Source organism: Pseudophryne corroboree, unplaced genomic scaffold (genome assembly GCF_028390025.1).
Source record: "Pseudophryne corroboree isolate aPseCor3 unplaced genomic scaffold, aPseCor3.hap2 scaffold_253, whole genome shotgun sequence".
Classification (NCBI taxonomy): Eukaryota; Metazoa; Chordata; class Amphibia; order Anura; family Myobatrachidae; genus Pseudophryne; species Pseudophryne corroboree.
Window position 1 is genome coordinate 321,726 of NW_026969189.1, and position 8,158 is coordinate 329,883.

Below are 8,158 nucleotides of genomic sequence, written 5' to 3' on the forward strand. Positions count from 1 at the left end.
ATCTACACGTAATAGCCCTGAATTTTCCAATGCCTATCTCTTTGCAAAAGAGAGATATCGGCAAGGAAATGCTGTATTGTACCTTTGCATTTTTCTCCCAAACGAAAGACACTAGAATGAAAATTTTAAAGCCTCCTGTTAGTGCTTCATCTACACGTTATAGCCCTGAATTTTCCAATGCCTAGCTCTTTGCAAAAGAGAGATATTGGCAAGGAAAAGCTGTATTGTACCTTTGCATTTTTCTCCCAAACGAAGGACACTAGAATGAAAATTTTAAAGCCTCCTGTTAGTGCTTCATCTACACGTTATAGCCCTGAATTTTCCAATTCCTATCTCTTTGCAAAAGAGAGATATCGGCAAGGAAAAACTGTATTGTACCTTTGCATTTTTCTCCCAAACGAAAGACACTAGAATGAAAATTTTAAAGCCTCCTGTTAGTGCTTCATCTACACGTTATAGCCCTGAATTTTCCAATGCCTAGCTCTTTGCAAAAGAGAGATATCGGCAAGGAAAAGCTGTATTGTACCTTTGCATTTTTCTCCCAAACGAAAGACACTAGAATGAAAATTTTAAAGCCTCCTGTTAGTGCTTCATCTACACGTTATAGCCCTGAATTTTCCAATGCCTATCTCTTTGCAAAAGAGAGATATCGGCAAGGAAAAGCTGTATTGTACCTTTGCATTTTTCTCCCAAACGAAGGACACTAGAATGAAAATTTTAAAGCCTCCTATTAGTGCTTCATCTACACGTTATAGCCCTGAATTTTCCAATGCCTATCTCTTTGCAAAAGAGAGATATCGGCAAGGAAAAGCTGTATTGTACCTTTGCATTTTTCTCCCAAACGAAGGACACTAGAATGAAAATTTTAAAGCCTCCTGTTAGTGCTTCATCTACACGTTATAGCCCTGAATTTTCCAATGCCTAGCTCTTTGCAAAAGAGAGATATTGGCAAGGAAAAGCTGTATTGTACCTTTGCATTTTTCTCCCAAACGAAGGACACTAGAATGAAAATTTTAAAGCCTCCTGTTAGTGCTTCATCTACACGTTATAGCCCTGAATTTTCCAATGCCTATCTCTTTGCAAAAGAGAGATATCGGCAAGGAAAAGCAGCATTGTACTTTTGCATTTTTCTCCCAAACGAAAGACACTAGAATGAAAATTTTAAAGCCTCCTATTAGTGCTTCATCTACACGTTATAGCCCTGAATTTTCCAATGCCTAGCTCTTTGCAAAAGAGAGATATCGGCAAGGAAAAGCTGTATTGTACCTTTGCATTTTTCTCCCAAACGAAAGACACTAGAATGAAAATGTTAAAGCCTCCTGTTAGTGCTTCATCTACACGTTATAGCCCTGAATTTTCCAATGCCTATCTCTTTGCAAAAGAGAGATATCGGCAAGGAAAAGCTGTATTGTACCTTTGCATTTTTCTCCCAAACGAAGGACACTAGAATGAAAATTTTAAAGCCTTCTGTTAGTGCTTCATCTACACGTTATAGCCCTGAATTTTCAAATGCCTATCTCTTTGCAAAAGAGAGATATCGGCAAGGAAAAGCTGTATTGTACCTTTGCATTTTTCTCCCAAACGAAAGACACTAGAATGAAAATTTTAAAGCCTCCTGTTAGTGCTTCATCTACACGTTATAGCCCTGAATTTTCCAATGCCTATCTCTTTGCAAAAGAGAGATATCGGCAAGGAAAAACTGTATTGTACCTTTGCATTTTTCTCCCAAACGAAAGAAACTAGAATGAAAATTTTAAAGCCTCCTGTTAGTGCTTCATCTACACGTTATAGCCCTGAATTATCCAATGCCTAGCTCTTTGCAAAAGAGAGATATTGGCAAGGAAAAGCTGTATTGTACCTTTGCATTTTTCTCCCAAACGAAAGACACTAGAATGAAAATTTTAAAGTCTACTGTTAGTGCTTCATCTACACGTTATAGCCCTGAATTTTCCAATGCCTAGCTCTTTGCAAAAGAGAGATATCGGCAAGGAAAAGCTGTATTGTACCTTTGCATTTTTCTCCCAAACGAAAGACACTAGAATGAAAATTTTAAAGCCTCCTGTTAGTGCTTCATCTACACGTTATAGCCCTGAATTTTCCAATGCCTATCTCTTTGCAAAAGAGAGATATCGGCAAGGAAAAACTGTATTGTACCTTTGCATTTTTCTCCCAAACGAAGGACACTAGAATGAAAATTTTAAAGCCTCCTGTTAGTGCTTCATCTACACGTTATAGCCCTGAATTTTCCAATGCCTATCTCTTTGCAAAAGAGAGATATCGGCAAGGAAAAGCTGTATTGTACCTTTGCATTTTTCTCCCAAACGAAGGACACTAGAATGAAAATTTTAAAGCCTCCTGTTAGTGCTTCATCTACACGTTATAGCCCTGAATTTTCCAATGCCTATCTCTTTGCAAAAGAGAGATATCGGCAAGGAAAAGCTGTATTGTACCTTTGCATTTTTCTCCCAAACGAAAGACACTAGAATGAAAATTTTAAAGCCTCCTGTTAGTGCTTCATCTACACGTTATAGCCCTGAATTTTCCAATGCCTATCTCTTTGCAAAAGAGAGATATCGGCAAGGAAAAGCTGTATTGTACCTTTGCATTTTTCTCCCAAACGAAGGACACTAGAATGAAAATTTTAAAGCCTCCTTTTAGTGCTTCATCTACACGTTATAGCCCTGAATTTTCCAATGCCTATCTCTTAGCAAAAGAGAGATATCGGCAAGGAAAAGCTGTATTGTACCTTTGCATTTTTCTCCCAAACGAAAGACACTAGAATGAAAATTTTAAAGTCTACTGTTAGTGCTTCATCTACACGTTATAGCCCTGAATTTTCAAATGCCTAGCTCTTTGCAAAAGAGAGATATCGGCAAGGAAAAGCTGTATTGTACCTTTGCATTTTTCTCCCAAACGAAAGACACTAGAATGAAAATTTTAAAGCCTCCTGTTAGTGCTTCATCTACACGTTATAGCCCTGAATTTTCCAATGCCTATCTCTTTGCAAAAGAGAGATATCGGCAAGGAAAAGCTGTATTGTACCTTTGCATTTTTCTCCCAAACGAAAGACACTAGAATGAAAATTTTAAAGCCTCCTGTTAGTGCTTCATATACACGTTATAGCCCTGAATTTTCCAATGCCTATCTCTTTGCAAAAGAGAGATATCGGCAAGGAAAAGCTGCATTGTACTTTTACATTTTTCTCCCAAACGAAAGACACTAGAATGAAAATTTTAAAGCCTCCTGTTAGTGCTTCATCTACACGTTATAGCCCTGAATTTTCCAATGCCTATCTCTTTGCAAAAGAGAGATATCGGCAAGGAAAAGCTGCATTGTACTTTTACATTTTTCTCCCAAACGAAAGACACTAGAATGAAAATTTTAAAGCCTCCTTTTAGTGCTTCATCTACACGTAATACCCCTGAATTTTCCAATGCCTATCTCTTTGCAAAAGAGAGATATCGGCAAGGAAATGCTGTATTGTACCTTTGCATTTTTCTCCCAAACGAAAGACACTAGAATGAAAATTTTAAAGCCTCCTGTTAGTGCTTCATCTACACGTTATAGCCCTGAATTTTCCAATGCCTATCTCTTTGCAAAAGAGAGATATCGGCAAGGAAAAGCTGTATTGTACCTTTGCATTTATCTCCCAAACGAAGGACACTAGAATGAAAATTTTAAAGCCTCCTTTTAGTGCTTCATCTACACGTTATAGCCCTGAATTTTCCAATGCCTATCTCTTAGCAAAAGAGAGATATCGGCAAGGAAAAGCTGTATTGTACCTTTGCATTTTTCTCCCAAACGAAAGACACTAGAATGAAAATTTTAAAGCCTCCTGTTAGTGCTTCATATACACGTTATAGCCCTGAATTTTCCAATGCCTATCTCTTTGCAAAAGAGAGATATCGGCAAGGAAAAGCTGCATTGTACTTTTACATTTTTCTCCCAAACGAAAGACACTAGAATGAAAATTTTAAAGCCTCCTGTTAGAGCTTCATCTACACGTTATAGCCCTGAATTTTCCAATGCCTATCTCTTTGCAAAAGAGAGATATCGGCAAGGAAAAGCTGCATTGTACTTTTACATTTTTCTCCCAAACGAAAGACACTAGAATGAAAATTTTAAAGCCTCCTGTTAGTGCTTCATCTACACGTTATAGCCCTGAATTTTCCAATGCCTATCTCTTTGCAAAAGAGAGATATCGGCAAGGAAAAGCTGTATTGTACCTTTGCATTTTTCTCCCAAACGAAGGACACTAGAATGAAAATTTTAAAGCCTCCTTTTAGTGCTTCATCTACACGTTATAGCCCTGAATTTTCCAATGCCTATCTCTTAGCAAAAGAGAGATATCGGCAAGGAAAAGCTGTATTGTACCTTTGCATTTTTCTCCCAAACGAAAGACACTAGAATGAAAATTTTAAAGCCTCCTGTTAGTGCTTCATATACACGTTATAGCCCTGAATTTTCCAATGCCTATCTCTTTGCAAAAGAGAGATATCGGCAAGGAAAAGCTGCATTGTACTTTTACATTTTTCTCCCAAACGAAAGACACTAGAATGAAAATTTTAAAGCCTCCTGTTAGAGCTTCATCTACACGTTATAGCCCTGAATTTTCCAATGCCTATCTCTTTGCAAAAGAGAGATATCGGCAAGGAAAAGCTGCATTGTACTTTTACATTTTTCTCCCAAACGAAAGACACTAGAATGAAAATTTTAAAGCCTCCTTTTAGTGCTTCATCTACACGTAATAGCCCTGAATTTTCCAATGCCTATCTCTTTGCAAAAGAGAGATATCGGCAAGGAAATGCTGTATTGTACCTTTGCATTTTTCTCCCAAACGAAAGACACTAGAATGAAAATTTTAAAGCCTCCTGTTAGTGCTTCATCTACACGTTATAGCCCTGAATTTTCCAATGCCTAGCTCTTTGCAAAAGAGAGATATTGGCAAGGAAAAGCTGTATTGTACCTTTGCATTTTTCTCCCAAACGAAGGACACTAGAATGAAAATTTTAAAGCCTCCTGTTAGTGCTTCATCTACACGTTATAGCCCTGAATTTTCCAATTCCTATCTCTTTGCAAAAGAGAGATATCGGCAAGGAAAAACTGTATTGTACCTTTGCATTTTTCTCCCAAACGAAAGACACTAGAATGAAAATTTTAAAGCCTCCTGTTAGTGCTTCATCTACACGTTATAGCCCTGAATTTTCCAATGCCTAGCTCTTTGCAAAAGAGAGATATCGGCAAGGAAAAGCTGTATTGTACCTTTGCATTTTTCTCCCAAACGAAAGACACTAGAATGAAAATTTTAAAGCCTCCTGTTAGTGCTTCATCTACACGTTATAGCCCTGAATTTTCCAATGCCTATCTCTTTGCAAAAGAGAGATATCGGCAAGGAAAAGCTGTATTGTACCTTTGCATTTTTCTCCCAAACGAAGGACACTAGAATGAAAATTTTAAAGCCTCCTATTAGTGCTTCATCTACACGTTATAGCCCTGAATTTTCCAATGCCTAGCTCTTTGCAAAAGAGAGATATTGGCAAGGAAAAGCTGTATTGTACCTTTGCATTTTTCTCCCAAACGAAGGACACTAGAATGAAAATTTTAAAGCCTCCTGTTAGTGCTTCATCTACACGTTATAGCCCTGAATTTTCCAATGCCTAGCTCTTTGCAAAAGAGAGATATTGGCAAGGAAAAGCTGTATTGTACCTTTGCATTTTTCTCCCAAACGAAGGACACTAGAATGAAAATTTTAAAGCCTCCTGTTAGTGCTTCATCTACACGTTATAGCCCTGAATTTTCCAATGCCTATCTCTTTGCAAAAGAGAGATATCGGCAAGGAAAAGCTGTATTGTACCTTTGCATTTTTCTCCCAAACGAAGGACACTAGAATGAAAATTTTAAAGCCTCCTTTTAGTGCTTCATCTACACGTTATAGCCCTGAATTTTCCAATGCCTATCTCTTAGCAAAAGAGAGATATCGGCAAGGAAAAGCTGTATTGTACCTTTGCATTTTTCTCCCAAACGAAAGACACTAGAATGAAAATTTTAAAGTCTACTGTTAGTGCTTCATCTACACGTTATAGCCCTGAATTTTCAAATGCCTAGCTCTTTGCAAAAGAGAGATATCGGCAAGGAAAAGCTGTATTGTACCTTTGCATTTTTCTCCCAAACGAAAGACACTAGAATGAAAATTTTAAAGCCTCCTGTTAGTGCTTCATCTACACGTTATAGCCCTGAATTTTCCAATGCCTATCTCTTTGCAAAAGAGAGATATCGGCAAGGAAAAGCTGTATTGTACCTTTGCATTTTTCTCCCAAACGAAAGACACTAGAATGAAAATTTTAAAGCCTCCTGTTAGTGCTTCATATACACGTTATAGCCCTGAATTTTCCAATGCCTATCTCTTTGCAAAAGAGAGATATCGGCAAGGAAAAGCTGCATTGTACTTTTACATTTTTCTCCCAAACGAAAGACACTAGAATGAAAATTTTAAAGCCTCCTGTTAGTGCTTCATCTACACGTTATAGCCCTGAATTTTCCAATGCCTATCTCTTTGCAAAAGAGAGATATCGGCAAGGAAAAGCTGCATTGTACTTTTACATTTTTCTCCCAAACGAAAGACACTAGAATGAAAATTTTAAAGCCTCCTTTTAGTGCTTCATCTACACGTAATACCCCTGAATTTTCCAATGCCTATCTCTTTGCAAAAGAGAGATATCGGCAAGGAAATGCTGTATTGTACCTTTGCATTTTTCTCCCAAACGAAAGACACTAGAATGAAAATTTTAAAGTCTCCTGTTAGTGCTTCATCTACACGTTATAGCCCTGAATTTTCCAATGCCTATCTCTTTGCAAAAGAGAGATATCGGCAAGGAAAAGCTGTATTGTACCTTTGCATTTATCTCCCAAACGAAGGACACTAGAATGAAAATTTTAAAGCCTCCTTTTAGTGCTTCATCTACACGTTATAGCCCTGAATTTTCCAATGCCTATCTCTTAGCAAAAGAGAGATATCGGCAAGGAAAAGCTGTATTGTACCTTTGCATTTTTCTCCCAAACGAAAGACACTAGAATGAAAATTTTAAAGCCTCCTGTTAGTGCTTCATATACACGTTATAGCCCTGAATTTTCCAATGCCTATCTCTTTGCAAAAGAGAGATATCGGCAAGGAAAAGCTGCATTGTACTTTTACATTTTTCTCCCAAACGAAAGACACTAGAATGAAAATTTTAAAGCCTCCTGTTAGAGCTTCATCTACACGTTATAGCCCTGAATTTTCCAATGCCTATCTCTTTGCAAAAGAGAGATATCGGCAAGGAAAAGCTGCATTGTACTTTTACATTTTTCTCCCAAACGAAAGACACTAGAATGAAAATTTTAAAGCCTCCTGTTAGTGCTTCATCTACACGTTATAGCCCTGAATTTTCCAATGCCTATCTCTTTGCAAAAGAGAGATATCGGCAAGGAAAAGCTGTATTGTACCTTTGCATTTTTCTCCCAAACGAAGGACACTAGAATGAAAATTTTAAAGCCTCCTTTTAGTGCTTCATCTACACGTTATAGCCCTGAATTTTCCAATGCCTATCTCTTAGCAAAAGAGAGATATCGGCAAGGAAAAGCTGTATTGTACCTTTGCATTTTTCTCCCAAACGAAAGACACTAGAATGAAAATTTTAAAGCCTCCTGTTAGTGCTTCATATACACGTTATAGCCCTGAATTTTCCAATGCCTATCTCTTTGCAAAAGAGAGATATCGGCAAGGAAAAGCTGCATTGTACTTTTACATTTTTCTCCCAAACGAAAGACACTAGAATGAAAATTTTAAAGCCTCCTGTTAGAGCTTCATCTACACGTTATAGCCCTGAATTTTCCAATGCCTATCTCTTTGCAAAAGAGAGATATCGGCAAGGAAAAGCTGCATTGTACTTTTACATTTTTCTCCCAAACGAAAGACACTAGAATGAAAATTTTAAAGCCTCCTTTTAGTGCTTCATCTACACGTAATAGCCCTGAATTTTCCAATGCCTATCTCTTTGCAAAAGAGAGATATCGGCAAGGAAATGCTGTATTGTACCTTTGCATTTTTCTCCCAAACGAAAGACACTAGAATGAAAATTTTAAAGCCTCCTGTTAGTGCTTCATCTACACGTTATAGCCC